The 17,980-nt window shown below is 38.0% G+C and overlaps 1 protein-coding gene across 2 annotated transcripts in view; it reads right to left on the bottom strand.

Moving 5' to 3' along the window:
• ache (acetylcholinesterase) overlaps positions 1-17,980 on the bottom strand; it is a 42,944-nt gene that overhangs the window by 21,552 nt on the left and 3,412 nt on the right. The gene's annotated exons all lie outside the window — the stretch shown is intronic.

The raw sequence follows: 17,980 nt of genomic DNA, 5'->3' as shown, positions 1-17,980 counted from the left end.
AAGAGATGAGAGGACAGAGGAAGTAGGAAGTCTGGAAGTAGCATCAAGGTAGATCAAAGATTCATTCAGACAGGCAGAGAGCTCAAATCCAAAGTATAGGTTCAGTTTTTACATGTGCAATATAGGTGACACATCTTAGCGCTGTGCAGTAACTCAAGTCATTTAAATGAGAGGAAGGTGGCAGAGGGGAAGTGGTTTCCATTAGGGGTATGAATGTGCACAGATTTTGCTCTGCTGCCCAAAGTTCTTTGGCCAATCAAATAGAAGGGGGAGGGCATTGTGGGTTAATATTATTTTTGGTTCATTTAATGGCATATTTAATTATTTAATCATTACTTAATTTATTTATTTTTAATTTTGTAGGTTTTATCCTTCATAATAATGTCAGTTTGCCATATATGACAATGAAAACAACAAATACTCACACTAAAAAAGATGGAACCACCAAATGTTTGACAATTTTCCTTGACAAATGACAGAAATGATTAATCGATTATCAATATAACTGGCAACCAATTTTCTTTCGATCAACTAATCAATTAACAGTCTAATAGTTGCAGTTCTATATATATATATATATATATATATATATATATATATATATATATACAATTCTCAACACATGATAAATTCATTTTAATGGTTTTTAACAATCATTTACACAGAATCATACATTTAAACAACAGCGACAACAACCTGTTCAGGATGTCTACACACCCTGGTGCAGGTTATCAGTGGACAGTAGAGTGTAGAGTCTGACTGTCAGTTGTGCTGCTCAGCAGCACAGATGAACATGTCAGTGACACACTGGAATCAAACATTTTGCTGATTCTGTGTCTGTTTACGAGTCACTGCTGTTTGTTGAGCAATTCTGCAGGATACAGTTTTCCATCAGATAACATGACATGGATCCAACTAAACCTACAGATCTGGTGATTTGGTAACTGTCTGTAGTTGCAACACTGATCTTGCCAATAGAGATGCTGTGATTAGTATCAGGCATTATGGTTTGATACTAATCACCAATTGGCTCCTGTTCTTAAATATGTATAGATTGTACAGCTCCTGCATTAAAGGCTCTGTAAAGGCCACTAAACTGAGGTGTGGCAACATCATGTAGACAGCAAGCCAGACTGCTTTGATTGCATAGTCCAGGGATAGGATTAAGTGCAACGGACATTGAGACGATCACTGCTCACAGCATCTCCTGTCCAGACAACCACACCTGCTGGACCAAAGGTCACTGCAAGCGTGCGATCAAACCTGGCAGAAAGGAAAGATGGTATATGGTAAATGGACCTGTACTTGGCTAATCATATTTAGCAGCGTAGTTTAGCCCTTCTCATATTAATAATTTAGCAGGGTACTTGACTGGCCCATCTTGCCTGATCTTTGTTTCCAAGTTGCCCCTTAGGAGAGCGACTACTTGGAACAAAATTTTGAATTCTTCCGTTTCCATCTACAGATAAATAAAGAATTCCAGAGAAAATGGCCAGACTTGACCATTGCACATCAAAAATGATGGATGTAGTCTCATCAAGGACAGGAGCTACAGGAGTGACAACCAGACATAATGTATAAAAGACATGCTTCTTGAGGTATGGAAATTATTAGGCTAATCTTTGTTGACAGTTACCAATTCAAATTATATTTGGTTAGTTACTTTCTTTTGATACTTTTTTCCTTTTTTTAATAGCCCAAAACAATTGAAGTACACAGAGACATAGCTATCCACTGCCTTGGAGAGAAGGAAGAGGACCGTTTTCAAGGAGTTTAGAGTAAGTAATTCAACATCTTGAAAGAAAATGAAATCCACATTGGGCAGTATAAATACACAGGGCAGAAACCTGCTCCTTGTCCATTAAAGATTTAAGTATATTACACTTCTGGCCACACCCCAATCTGTAATATCATAACAATGGTCTGTTCAGATAGGTGTTGACAGCAATGGCATGGGAAAACAATTTCAATGTATTAATAAATCAATGTATTTTTTCTTTTAATTTCCAATACAAGAGCACAGAAGCGTTTGAGGCAGGCCTCGATAGACAGCTGATGAGAACTGCCACCATCGGTGACCAGTACACCCCAGAATCTGACCATATGACAGCAACCATCATGGTCAAAGGAACCAAAATCCTGGAGGGAAAGGATATACCACGGTGTTGGGCTTTGCTGATGGGAATCTGAGCTATTGGAACCTAAATGTACATTGATAGTGACAATCTGCTGCTGGTACAGTTTTTGTAAAATTTATCTAAAAGGTCTTTCCTATAATGTGTAAAAAAGACTGCAGGACCTTGAGAAGATTGGGGGCCATGTATGGGACAATTTAAATTTGTGTGTTCAAACACTGTGAAACTGCAGTTCAAAATAAAAACAGTTAATTGCAAAATAGTTTTGTTATCGAATGAATTAATTTCTTACATAAACAAAATTTAAAAATGTGTGTCAACTTAAAAACCATTTCAAAGTTATTAAGTACATGACACTTAAAATGCCTTTTAAATAATGTGGGGAAATTATTTGCAACAACTTAATTTTATGAGTAATCAACTTAAAAACAGTTTATGGTAGAAGGAGGTGGGAAAGATGTTGTCAAAGGAGGAATGGGAAGAGATCAATGAACAACAATGGAAGACAACATGCAAAGATAATAATTTTCATATCTTTTGGGAATGCCCCTTTATTATACCTTACTGGCTCGAATTAAAGAAATGCATGGAAAAGATTTTGAAAGTGGAACTTCAATTTAAATTTTTTGATTTGTACTTTGGAAAAGGGAAACAGAGAATAACAAATTCAGGGGACAAATATTTATTCTGAATAATGTTAGTGGCAAGCAAAAAACCCATCACCAGGAAGTGGCTGAAAACGGAGGTACCTAAAATGGAGGATTGGGTCGAAGTAATGCACAACATTTACAGGATGGAAAAGTTGACTTAGATTAGTTAAACTAGGATCAGATAAATTTAAGAATTTCTGGAATAACTGGGTTGATTTTGTAACACCATTGGGAACAGACTTTATTTGGTAAAAACAATGTATCTTATGGATCCCCTTGGTTCTTGCTACAAATTTTGACTGTTCAATGTTCATAAGATTGTGTTCGGCATTATCCTTCACCAGGAGAGAAAGGTCTTTACAAGAGGGGAATGGAAATGTGTATTGAAGTGAAAAATGTACTCATTTCGAGTCTACTGAGTTTTGTGTTTAACTGTGAATTATGAATATGCTCTGTATACATGGAAAACATATGGGTGGGATGTTAAATGCTAATGGGAAAATGCTGAATGGAATCAATAAAAAAGTTAATAAAAAAATAAACAGTTTAGAGGAAAAGCTAATTCACCTTACTTAATATAGTTCATTGGTTGAACATAATTTCATTCTATGTTTTCACAACTCAAAATGATAGACATAAAGTGTTTTTTTTTTGTTGAGCCAAGATATTTGTTTTTAAAGTGCAGATAATATGTTAAAATTCCAGAATCTAGGAATATGCTAACTTTATTCATTTCTTACATTGTGATTTATAAATGGAGGCTCCCTGATAGCTCACCTTGTAGAGCTGGTGCCCCATGTACCAAGCTGAGTCCTTGCTGCAGCGGCCATGGTTTCAAATCCAACCTTGTGGCCCTGTCATCCCCTTTTTTTCCTCTCCCTTTCCTGTCGCTCTTCAGCTGTCCCTATCTAAGGCAAAAAGCCACAAGCTATATATATATATATATATATATGTAAAATATATGTAAAACTGTAATAACTTATGTGTTTATTAAACAAGGTGTTGCTTTCTTGTTGCATTTTAATCTCTAAATGCTCCAAAAGGCTTAATTTATGTATTATACTTGATGACTGTCCTGTGATGACTTTCACAGGACTGAATGAACTCTTCAATTGCAAAGATCACTATTGTCAAGTTTCCACTGTGAAGGCATGCAGACACACATCTAAAGCCTCAGTGCTCAGCAACAAAGGCTGAGACAGGTGTGTGGTCATGAGGGGCACTATAAAAAGGCACCAGAGTAAAACCCTAGTAAATACCACACCAAGATAATCAGACTCCCCACACCCAATCTCACAGAACTAAACAACAGGGCCATCTCACGCATTGCAACCACAATAGAACTGGACATTACACACCCACTCAATAAATATCTCACCCCACTGCCTTCTAGGTGGAGGTATCGAACACTGAGATGCAAGAGAGATCACTACGGAAAAAGCCTGATCCCTGCAGCTATTGCTGCTCTAAACAAAGGGGCGCACTGAGTGTGTAACCTGTCATGTATTATTTATTTTATACATTATTATTTTTCTTTGTGGATTTGTTAATTGTGGATGGCGTGTTTCTTTGTTGAGTGTATGGTGTTGGTATAGTGAAGTGATGTGGACATGAATTTGCCCCTTGGAGGACAATTAACTGAATTGATTGATTGATTGATTGATTGATTGAAACGCCACACCGTTTGATGGATTAATGTGGCACACATATGTTGACATATGCCAGATATGCATCTTCTCATAGTAAGTAAGTTGTGACCAATTTTTTATTTCCATTTTTCCATTTAATAATGTGTGTATTGATTAATGACACTGGCTGCTCAGGCTTATTATTAGCTTGTTGTATGGATGTATGTAGGTTCTTTATGCTGTATAAGAGGTTGCCCTTTGTGCCTGATTTTGAATAGTGGTGTTATTAATGACTCCTGATGAAACAGTTTGGAGACAAGAGAGACCATTGTCCATAAAACGGAAACTCATTCATACAGCGATGACACAGCATCAGGAGCAATTTGGGGTTCGGTATCTTGTTCGGTATCCAGATTTTGTAGTGTGTGACCCCGGCTGATCAGTCATGTAGTGTGAAAACCACAACTTCAAGATCCCCGATTACAAGACTGATAGTTGCATGATGTAAACTGTACAGCGATCTCACAACTTGGAAAGTCATGTAGTGTGTCCAAGGCTTAAAATAGTGATTCACATTGGTGAACAGAATCAACAACTGTGTCTCTGACAGAATGTGGAAAAAGAAAGTTTAATGCAAAACGGACAAAGTTAAGCAAGAACTTAAACCAACAGAAAAACACTGTTCTTTTCTCCAGTTGTGAGTTGCAAATTAGTACATAGAAAAATAAGATTTAGGTTCTTGCCTTTTGTTGGTTCTGAATTTGTTTGTTGATTATTTTTCCGTCAGCTGCCTGGACAATTAATCAACCAATTGTTTCAGAACTACTCTCAGGAGGACAAATCAATGTAGATATCAGTCCTTGGGTTGTTGAGCCCAGGAGGAAACTGTACTCTGCTGTCCATGTACCTATGAAAAAGTAATTAAAGAAACAGCTGTGGGCTTCAGTTTCCTCCTGGGCTCAACTAGGGACTGATATCAATGCTGTTGAGCATTATGCTTTCAACTAATCCTATATATTCCCAAACATTCCCTAATTAATAACTCAAGAGGATACAATTCATCTGCAGTGGCTTTTTCTAAATAAATATACTATATATATACATGTCTGGTAAATGCCCATATCTTTCAAACTACACACATCCAGTTTTTAACACAGGCTTTCTAAACTGTGGTAACCTTGATTATGTCACTGTGACATCACAAGGGTTACTTCACTGCGCCGCCATAGCCACAAAGGTATTACACAACAGTTTTCATAAGCTGAGTACTCCTCATGACAACATGGGTTTTACCACCATAAATTAAATTTGCGAGGTCAATGCTGATTGAATTTAATTATTAATTATTAAATGAACCATCTGCAGTTCGTTTTTGGTATCATCTCAAACTGAAATATCATCAGAAGCTGCACAAAAAAAATCAGCACTGGTCTTCAGTAAACCACACAAACATGTTTGAATATATTTATCAGCTGGATTATGTTAGCTGTGTGACAGTAACTTTAATATTGTGAGACATTTGTTTAGGTAAGACAATAAGTGGCCAGGCCTGTTCTTTTACATTAGCATTTGGGAGGTCTGTATAAAGACAAGGAGAAAGATAATTAATGTTTTTAGCTCTTTAGGTCACACTCTCATTGTTGGAAAAAAGCCCATTGACAATATTTTCACCCCTGTTTGTTTAAAAGTGTGTGAGGGACAGAGAAAGGTGACATCACCAAAATAGATTCTCTATACTGGGGGTGGGGGGGTTAAAAAATAGCATCTACACACACACACACACACACACACACACACACACATACAGCTGCCCCCTATCCCTTACAGCACCTCCAAGCTAATCCTGTCACTATGGAAACCATACATTGCAAAACATAAACAGCAGCCTTCGACCTGACAGGTGTGACACAACTATCAACTGTCTCCAAGCATTGTTGCACATTTATAAGCAAACGCAAAATGAGGGTATGACAGTGTGTCTGCTGCAGCAAGGTAGAGGTGGACCCGGATGAAGCGCTCATGAAAGACATAGTGGTGGTCAACCGATATGGGTTTTTCAATGGCAGGGAGACTGATGGCCGGTATATAATGATATCAAAACAAGGACAAATCATTATTCCCTGTATATTACAGTATAATATACATGGTCAGCCAGTAACATGCTGTTTTAGATGGAATTTTTATTAATTAATAAAACAAAAAAATACTTGGGGTTATGCTGTAGATTTCAGAAGGTCACTGGTATTTAAAGGAGAGCTCGTCAGAAGTGATGTCATTCAGCAACATTATTATAACATCATATATATTTAACACAAGCCAGTAATGGTTTAGGATAAGATTTGCTGTCATCTAGCAGAAACATGTAGAAAAGACAATGATGAGTGAGCAAATGAAGGCAAACGTTTAGAACAGGATACCTGACAGTTATAGTACAGGGCTCCACCTTCCCAAAACTGTGTCTGAAGACATCGTCTATTTATTGGCCTCGTAAGCACAAGAATCAACAGATGCCAATTATCTCAAAATGCCATATGATCGGCCCAATCAGCCAACTGATTTTTTGGTCAATCTATATAAAATAGCCCATCAAATGTAGACCTTTAGAGTGCTGCAGGAATGAGTCATAATACCTGGAAACAGTGGCTAAATACAATGGTCATTAACTGGGACATTTTGAAAGGACATGCCAGCACTAGTGACATAAAATCTTTATGTTCTATGCTACAATATGTATCCCGATACTAGGGGTGTAACGATTCACCAAATCCACGGTTCGGTTCAGACCTCGATTTTTGAGCCACGGTTCGGTTCATACCGCGGTTTTCCCTGTTTCCCCATTTTGCTGAGAAACAGAGAGAGAGAGAGATGTTATCTGATATTACGTTCAGCGGATACAGCAGAACTCTTACATTACGGACCGTCAGTGAACACACCACTGCAGATGTCACTCACTTATGGTTTGGACCCACATGTGGCGTACTTGAAAACTGGATCACGGGTGAGTTTATGAAACTTACTGTTGATGGAGAAAGTCATTAGAGACACACACAGGGAGAGAGAGAGACAGAAAGAGGCAGAGCAAGCGGGCGTGTTTGCCGTGAGGTCCAGGCTAGGTGTGTGTGCTGTGTGTGAGTGTGGGGTGAAGAGAAAGGGAGCAGATTAAAGTAGTAAATAAACAGTAAAATAAGGTGGAAAATGACCTAGAATAACCTACTGTCAATACAAATACGATATAGGCGTACACCGCTACCACCCCGCGGGCCGCCGCCACCACCGCAGTTACACTGTCTTAGTGAGAGCTCAACGGTCCAGGGAGCGAGTGTGTCGCGGTTCTGTCTCTTGGATCCGCAACACGAGACCGTGGACTTTTGTGTCGCCATTTCGGTCTCGGTTTCAGAACCGTTACAGCCCTACCTGATACAGGAGTTACTATTCAGTATATTGTGATATATTGAGATACTGTAAGCAAGGCGACATATTGCAAAAAATTTTTATTTTTGTTTGCATTTGCATTTACCACAGTAGCTGCAACATCCAACATCATAGCCCTCGGTAGGCATGGGACAATATGAACATTTGGAGGCACAATTATCTTGGGTAAAATAATTGCAATACATCTCATATTTTCAAAATGGCACTAAAACATACTGGAAGTAAATACATTTATTGCATCACAGATAGGCCTCAATCATCAAATATATACTATTTCCACACATCTAGTTTATCTTTTTTTTGTGGGGATACAACAGGCAGGTCAAGCCTTCGGCAATGGTGACAGGTTAGAATGACTGGAAAGATGCGGGATTCCCCCTTTCTCCCTTGTTCCAAATAAATCAGGAAAACAATAAAGGACTCTATGCTGTCAAGGATATTCACAATTATCCCGATTCATGATTATCACAATATTGGAAATTCACCATGATAAACATATGCGTTTTTATCATGATACACGATAATATCGTGTACTGTTTACAAAACTGCCATGTAGCGGTTGGGGGTTGTGTTTTTGAGAATTGATACAATAAAACAAGACAAAATATCACAATATGATATATTGTGATTCCTACACCACTGCACCACTACAACATGGTAAATATGGTTTTATGTGAGTCTACGTAAGATGGGCACTTATACTGAATATGCATGCAGTAAACTACTATACAAAACAATACTATAGTATACCTAAAATCAGTATCATGTTAAAACATAAACTGTGATATAAGCACTGATAGAGGAGAAATGTCTGCTGTAACACTGGAACAACATAAAGGTCTGGGAATGTGGACTTAGATGCCCTTTTCCACTGGCTCAGTATAGCACACTTGAGCTGTGGGGAACATGGAGGGCTGTGATCATATGCATTGCACTATGGGGGAAGTGACAGTGCTGCAGGGTGTTCCTGTTCTTATGTTTACCCAACAGACTCTTTCTTCTTATTTGTTCTCCTTTGCCTTATGAATGGTAACTGCTCCTGTCCCTCATGAAAAGCTTTTCAATGGAAAATCATCAAAAAGCTTGTATGCTGAAGCAACTCATTAGAGGTGTGGACTTGGGTCACATGTCTTGGACTCGAGTCAGACTGAGGTCACAAGTGTGATGACTTTAGACTCGACTTGACAAAATCAAGGAAGACTTGCAACCTGACTTAGACTTTAACACCAGTGGCTCGTGACTTCACTAGGTTGAGCCTTTTGACTTTAAAATAGTTGATACCTTCCCCCAGGCTCACAGATGAACAACTATTAAAGTCAGGTCCACTCTACTAGCCTGGTGTGGCTATACATTTGGACAAATAAAGGAAGGTCTTAACTAGAGGCTGGATATGGATTATATAGAAGTTCTTTGGATGTATAAAACCTCTTAAAGCCCACTAAGTCGCAAGCTTGCGGAAGTTCTAAGCTGCCTAGATCACCTACACAAATATAAATGTTTACACTTATGTCAATAAGGACATAATACACACATGTAAGTTTCTCCACAAATAAATATTTTTTTAATTTTAAGGCATGTAAAATTATGCATAAAACATATAAAAAATACATAATACAGACTGATAACTGTATAAAAAGTTCTCTAAATAGGAAATAGTGTGCTCAAAATTCATCTATATTGTTCTTTTTACACAAGCTTCTTGCAGTAACTCGGTTTTAATGTTTAAGTAACTAAATGTTAATAACTCAAAGATTCAACATTGTTTTGTAATCAGCATTTAATGGCTGACAAGGCAGAAATAGTTTTTACCTGTGGCTCTGAACTGAAAATATGATGAGCTGCTGAAGATATCAAATGTATCTGACACACTGAAATATCAGCTGTAGTCTAGTATTTCACACCTTATGATTCAACAGCTACGTAATCCAAATACTGGAGGTACTGATTCAGAACTATTACGGCGATAAGCCTAAAATATTAATTTGATAGATTCACCAGAGAGGACCCACCACTGTGTTCTTGTTCAACTACAAAACTACACAGTCAACTCAAGATTGTAGGTGTTGGAGCCATTTCTAGAGAGTTCTTAGGATTTACTACAGTTTTTAGTTTTTTTTATGTAAATAGTTTGGCAGGACCTAGCAGGAGTTTGGTGCCAAACAAATGTGACCTTGCATCTCAGGAACCTCTAAATGAAGCTAAAATTAGTGGACCATGGATAACACAACAGGGATACAGTTTTCAACCAATACTTAATTGTTTTATTTGATATGGAGAACTGTGTAAATAGAACATTGCACTGAAATGAACCACCACTGATTTTGATATCTTTGTAAAAGCCTGTTTACGTTGGGGAATGTTTGGAGTTCTGATTTGTTTATGACGCAACAGGCAGCAACCAACCAACCAAAGACAGTGACTCGGTCATTGATCCCTGTTATTGCTTCTGTGGACGACACTCAGTTTAACAGATATTTTTCACAGCAGCCATTCTGACATGAAATAGTAGGATAAACACAGGTGTTAAGGTTTTCCATTTAGTATAGCAGAGCCTTTCCAGTGAACCAACATGCACAATAACAGCACCCTGACTCTGTTTGACATGAATGGAACAAAACCTTAGTAGCAGTGGTAACACCTCTGGTACCACTCTGTTCACAAAATGATTTTCCAGGACATTTTCAGGACATTTTCCAGTAGTTTGTCTTGACAATACAGGACAGCACTTGCTCTTGAAAGCTTTCCCAATAGACCTTTCTGTGTTTAGTATTTCATGTCAAAACAGCTACTGTGAAAAAGATCTATTGACTGTGGCTTTCCTCTAACTGTTTTGTTCATTTGGCCACAGCACCCGCTAAAATACAATAAAAATTTTCCAGGACAACGTAGATGATTTCCAGGATATTATGTCATTTAATCAGCCTTAACCCAGGGCTGACCAAACTTTTTGCCTTGGAGAGCCCAAATCAAAACTTAATATTGTACCATATACGCCAAAAGCATTGTTAAGATGCTAACTGGTACTAGATTTTCCAAGTTCCCTTAATTGACTGACTTCCTGTACAGATTATGAAAAATAATAAATAGTTAGGGATTATACATATTTAAAGTGCATTTCTACATCATAAAATTCTGTAAACATTGATTAATTAATTATTTTGCAACAAACAACCCGGCGGGCCAAACTTAATGTTATGGTGGTCCACCTTTGGCCTGCAGACCCCACTTTAGGCAGCCCTGCCTTAACAAGACATCAGACAAAAGTGTTATCCATGCCATTAAATGGAATGTTTGTAGATAAGATGAATGTAGACAAGTCCTACCACAAATGACTTCCCCCACACTGGGTCCATGTATTGTGTTCTTACTAACGCTATCACAATAGAGGAGAGCTGAAAATCAGGGGAGGATCTCATGTATGAGAGGGTGAAAGAGGATGGTATCAAAACTGCCCACAGATGCTCAGCCCTCTTCTTTGAGAGCTTTAGTGTGGTTTGTTGGAAGTAAGAAGGTAATTTATGCCAAATAGTGAGAAGCTTTAGGGTACAGATGTTGACAGCTAACAGTGAGCAGGGCTAAAGTACAGTTAATATTTTTCAGGATCCTTGGCCATTTTAATCAATGTCCAGGTACTTGCATGACTGGAAAACTAGTCTCTTAATTTCCAGGTTTTCCAGATTTCCCAGGATGCATGGGAAACCTGTGAATTATTCCTTTTGGTGCAACATTGCACTAGCTGTACATTAACGTGATAACTTCTGAAGGTGAAAAGAGGAGAAAACAGGAGGGAAAGAGGAATAGATGAATACAAGAGGTGGGAAGAGGAGTTCTAGTGGGTGAGGAAATAAGAGTGGAGGGCGGGGGAGACAGTGAAGGGGCCTGGGACTGTGGGAGAAAGTGTGTCACTTCTCAAATTAGACTGAGGAATTTGCGTATGAAGTTCACAAGAGGATTGGTTTCACTGAGGGCGGGTGCAAGTCATGTGTCTCTCAATATAAAACACTGGACAGAGAAGTCAGTATCAGTGTATTGAAGACACTATGCTACTATATATTTATCAATGAATTTGAAATGCTGACATTTTCTATAAATAGTATACTGAAAATCTGTCAATGTGTGGATTTCATAAAAAACAATACAGCACATATCTTTGATCAGCAAGGTGGAGATTCATTAGAGATCCACTTAAGAAGTGTGTGGTGAGATAATACCTATATATAGAAACAATGTTCAAATCACATGAAAAAGACAAAAGAAGCTACAAGGCAAAACTCCAACAACAAAATAGGAGAGTTAAAAGGCTTAGGTGATAAGATTATTAGTGACTGTGGCACTCTTCTGTACAGATATGGGGGAAAGACTAGAGAATGCAGGAGAACAGGCAAAAACAACAACACCATCCTGGTGGTCATTATGCAGTGCACAGAGTCCTCCAACAGCCATGTTGGTTCTCTTGGGGGCCAACAGTGTTGACGTACTGCGAGTTGAGCTGCTCTCACTGGCTGCTCTTGGTTTCAACTCGTCCATAGCAGGAAACAATGGCGGCTCGCCTGGTCACACGCAATCTTGTATTCCAGATAAACAGTAACAACACTAAAATATGTTTGTGAAAAGATTTGAGGAGAGAAATGGGCAACGCAGTAACGTAATCTGGATTCATATCTGATCAGCACTGCCTAGTTTGATTATTTGATCTTAGCTGCGTGCGTTGAGCTGGATGGGCTTGCTCAGACTTGTCACAAGGTAGCCAAGCCGTAAAGCATACTCTGCTTTATGGTCTATTTCACACTAAATGGGACCATAAGTAACATGTGCAAAAACAGTCTGAACAGTCCGAACCAGAGCTAACAGAGTCTAACATATACAGTACCTAGTACCAGTGAAGCATCTTAGCTCTGTGACAGACAGACAGACAGACTGGCAGCAGGGGAACCACTGGAATTTTCCATATTGCAGTTTGGTCATCTAATGTTTCACACAACACTGCGATTACAGGACATAAACACTCACACACACACACACACACACACACACACACACGCACAAATACACACGCAGTGATAGGAATATATATAAGTAGGGCTAAGAACAGGATAGGCTAGAACAGACCATAATATGAGAGCAAACAAAACAAACTTCTAAAAGACCAAAATTACCCATCATAAATGAACACTCACATATAGTCCTACTATTTGGGGTTTTTAGAGGCTGCGGGGGACCCTGTTTTCATGCACTTTCAGAGGATTCATCCTATACTTCTGAATGTCGAGTGAAAGGGGCAACATTTTCAAGGTGCTTGACAGAACATAACATTATATTACTAAATCTGATACAGGTCTCTGTCTTACTACTGTGGTAACTGATTCCCTTAATGTCCCTTTAAGGCCATGAAGTCTCATCAAAGCAGTTTAATGTGTTACCATCTTCTCATCAGACTGGAACACACTGTTTCGTCCAATGTTAACAATGGCTTCACTTAAAGGACCAGTGTGTAGGATTCAGCAACATCTAGCAGTGAAGTTGCAGGTTGCAATACAGCTCAGCCTTTCAACTGTAGGAGAAACTACAATGGCTGTAAAACTTGTGAAAAATGGGAAAGGCCCTATCTGGAGCCAGTGTTTGGTTTGTCCGTTCTGGGCTATTGTAGAAACATGGCGGTCCAACATGGTGGACTCCAAGGAAGACAACTCGTGGCGTCTGTAGATAAAAACATCTCATTCTAAGGTAAGAAAAACCTAGCAATTCCTAAATTCAGGTGATTATACATTAATGAAAACATACCTGTGAATATTATATTCCATTTCTGCCAATAGATCCTTTTAAATGTTACACACTGGACCATTACAGCTTATGTCTGGCATCACATATTTATTTTCTTATTGTCAACAACTTCCAAGAAAAGCAAAAAACCTGTTAGTCCATCTATCAACACTTTCTGACTGAGTTACTGAGTTCACCATTTGGGTTCATTGTACAGTTTTGAATATAATATGAAACATCCATAAAATATCTCAAATAGTCAGGGGTCACCAGTTTCCTCAATGATGCCTCAATGTGAAAAGGCGCCCCTTAAAAGTTTGGGAGCCACTGCTCTATGGCACAGACACATAAGATATAACAGGCTTTGACACAATACTTGTTCATATATACGTTCATTATGTGTTTAGCTTTGCACATGGATTTGTTGACAATGAGAGAAACATGGAGCTAGAGAAGAATTCCTTCCTTTCATGATTTAAAGTCCCCGCCAGCTTCAGATCATCGGAATATAAATGTGGAGAATCAGCCCAAACAGCTACAGTATAAAGAGAGTATTTCTCCTGCTCACTCCAAAAAAATGTTCACTGCTTTCTGTCCTGACACTTAACCCACCCACAGACTGTGCAGGTTACAAGTCAAGCTGCACATCAAACCTGCCCCTGTAGCAGTACAGTGTATTGTGCAAACAATATAAAACGCATATGTAAAATAGTAATGCCAAGTTTTTATATGGTACTAGTTTGGGTCCACAAGACTGTAATGATAACCCAAAAATACTTACTTACTTCATGATCTTCCACAAACTTAGTAGTGAGCTAAGTATTGATAAATAAATACAATACAAAATGTAAATAAACAATAAATGACAGCCACAACTTCACTCTGACATCTTATTCTCATCTTGTTTCTAAATCCTAAATGTGGTGCACACTGTGTAAAATGGGCAGCAGAATTCAATATTTCATATCAGATGATACAATAAATAATAAAATGTATTGGGGAGGGTGACTGAAATGGGGTAAGCCTCCCTACAGGCCTGCAGATCTGAAGTTTTTTATAAACAGATTGAGATTACATTAATAAAAAAAAAACATAAAGAGGGTTATAGTTAGTTGGTCACGCATTAGGGAATATTTATTCATTCCAATGACCAGGATAAGGCAGGTGATCCCCTAAAATTATTTATAGAATTAATAAAAAATTGGTCCTTCAAACAATATTGTCTGTGTAGCTACAGCCTGGTATAGCTTGACAAAGCTTAACACATGTCATATAATTTAGACCATGATTGACCCTTCCACCCCGGTTTGCAATAACTCTTGAGAAAGCCTCTGCCAGAACCTTGGGTCAACATGTGGTTGTTTCCACCACAGACAGCCTAGCACATAGAATATCTTGCGAAATGCAATGCAAAACGTATCAAAAAGTAATACAATTTGGATGATATGGTGATTTTAATTTAGTGTAACTTCAGCAATTATGGGCCCTTGTATTTATGTAGCCACAACAACAAAAATATTTTATTTGCTCCTTTGGGGTAGCTAAAACTAGTAAAACTAGTGCTGTGAAACAATTAAAATATTTAATCGTGATTAATCGCATTAATGTCATAGTTAACTCGCAATAAATCGCAATTAATTGCACATTTTTATCTATTCTAAATGTCCCTTGATTTCTTTTTGTCCTATTATTTTTTCTCATTTTAATGCTCTTATCAACATGGAAAAGTGGATTGGCTTGCTTTGTGCAAATGTTGTTTCTATTGAAAAATCATCCTTTGTCGCCTGGCTTTGATGAGGGGGCGGAGAATTCGCATCAGCTGTGCACTTGGCCATAAAGTGGTATTTCAGACTGGACGTGCTGTGATGATAGCTCAGTTCACAACGACAAAACACACAGATCACTTTGGTCTTGTCAATGGAACCATTTGGCAACTTTTTAAAAGTAAACTTTCCATTCAGAATATTATTGGCATCCATTTCGGCGTCTCGCGCTCGTCATCCACTCAAAACATAACCTCTACTACTCCTAAACAAGTGTGTGTGGCATGCCTGTTGTTTTGTTTCCAGTCTAGCTAGATCCGGTGTGGTGTTGTAGTTTTTCTAACGTTACTAGTTGTTGCAACAGCGTGTGAAAAAAACTACAAAGTGTGCTAGGCCAAAAAGAACGTTAATCTCACGATAAAAAAATTCACAACCTTAAAATTTGTTGCGTTAACGCCGTTAATAACGCGTTTAACTGACAGCACTAGTAAGTAAAACACATCAAAGAGCCATTGTTGTTTAGTTTGACTGTATCCCACATAAACCATCCTACTGACAGTATGAAATGTGGATTAATCTACTGCTGAAAATAGTCCTCACCTGCACTATTTCCTCCTGTTTGAGTAATGTTTGCTAAAAACTACAGTGGCCAGCAGTTTTAGGAAAGCCCTTTTTTAAATTGAACTATACATTAGTAAGCCTTAAAGAGGACATATTATGCAAAATGCACTTTTTTTGTATATGTTTGTACACACATATTTGGGTATTTGGGTGGCCTACCAACACAGAAACTGTGAAAAAAATAAACTCAGTCCTTTTTTAGTGGGCGGGCCATGTCAGAAGACCTCAGCTCAAACGCTGCGTTCAGATTCTGCCCCTCTTGTTACGTAACAGACAGAGTCATTTGCATACCACCACCTTCCCAGCACAGAAGTTTGCATGTCCTCCCATCATCAGAGGAAGATACATACTTTATTTTTTAAATGTGACTAAAATTTTCCCATAAGGACTGCAACTGCTTTCTCAAATTAGTACCAGCTCATGGACCGATACGGACCGTCTGTCACCCAACTTCACACTTGGAAGCTGTAAGTTTTTCTCTATTTAATGTTGTTTTACTGTTGATTGTGTAGGTTAGCCTGCTGGACTTGGCATTAACATGCTATGCAGCTAATGTGGCTAACATTGTAGTCACACAGGCTGGGCTGATGTCAGACTTTCTGTTGTAATATGAGGGACAATCAGAAGCTGTGTGACCGTTAAGAAGCTAAAAATACCACGAGTAGTAGGTTGGAGGCTGGTTGTTGTCTTTCATGTTAATTTTTGTGTAACTTTCTACTGATGTGTTAACGTTAGCTCAGGCAGCTAGCTGAAGGCCTTATTCTCCATTCAGGTGTGTGTGTTTTCACGTGATGGACGAGCACCGGAGGTAAAGACAGAGCTATGTGTAAAGCAGAAATGTTCAAACTGCAGGAATTTATTTGTTTATTAAGGCTGTGTAACTTTGATTAGCACTGAGAAGCTGTAGTGGCTCTCTGCTGTTTGTGAAGTAAAACCGTGACTAATATAAAACATTAGCGTTAATGCAGTTACAGTAATAGATTACTGAGGAGTATTACTAAGTCATGATGCTTCTTGTGTAATTTTCTGCCGATGTGCTAACCAGCTAGCTCTAGCTTTGTTATTCTGGAGTTGTACTTGTACTGTATTATATTATACTGTATTATATCAGTGAATCTGCCATGTTTTACAGGTGATCTAAATGACCTGATGAAGCTCAGGTGTTCCTGGACCGATCAGAGGACAGAGACAGCTGCAGCATCAGGACAGTCTGGGTATCCAAAGGAAGACGCTTCAAGATGAACACTGACTGCAGAGCTCCATTACCAGTTCACACTTCAGTATACTAGAAACTATATACCTTGATGGAGGACACAATCTGCACAGTTTACATAAAAGTTTAGCTTTGTTACTTGCAACATGCACACAATTTATATTTCTGTATAACTGGAATATGAATGAAACATGAATAAAGTGTTTTATTTTTAATTAGAGTTTTGGTCATTTTTAAATTCAGTAATAAATGTGGTTTTATATAAATAACATGTTATTTCACAAAGGTTTTATGAAGATTTCCTGCATGTAGAAGAGTTGAAAACCTGGTTCGTGTAACATCTATCTATCAATATGAAAATGTGAAATTTAAACCTGTAGTAAATGACGATGTTTAAAATACAAAATACATTTCTGTCTCACATTCAATCTTTATTATGGTGACAGATAAATGACATCATAACATAATATAAATGATACAGTAATATAAATGATACAATATTCAGTATATATATACACAGTATTTTGAAAGAGGTTAAAACATAATTGTAGCTTTTAGAAATATGTGAAGGATAACTGTGGTAATATTGTTAAAATATCAGGCTTACTATGAAATATGCACACAGTACTGTCCACAGTTAGTTACTTAGCAGTTTTTCGACTACATAAGCAAGTTACATTATTAAATGAGTAATTCCTTCAGTTATGCTGACATGTTGTACAGGATAAAGTATTCCTGGCAGGTTTCTTCCTCATTATGTTAAGTTTGCATGGTCTCA

This window comes from Dicentrarchus labrax, unplaced genomic scaffold, assembly GCF_905237075.1.
Source record: "Dicentrarchus labrax unplaced genomic scaffold, dlabrax2021, whole genome shotgun sequence".
NCBI lineage: Eukaryota > Metazoa > Chordata > Actinopteri > Moronidae > Dicentrarchus > Dicentrarchus labrax.
The sequence above is the reverse complement of the archived record's forward strand: the minus strand, read 5'-3'. Positions and strand labels throughout refer to the sequence as shown.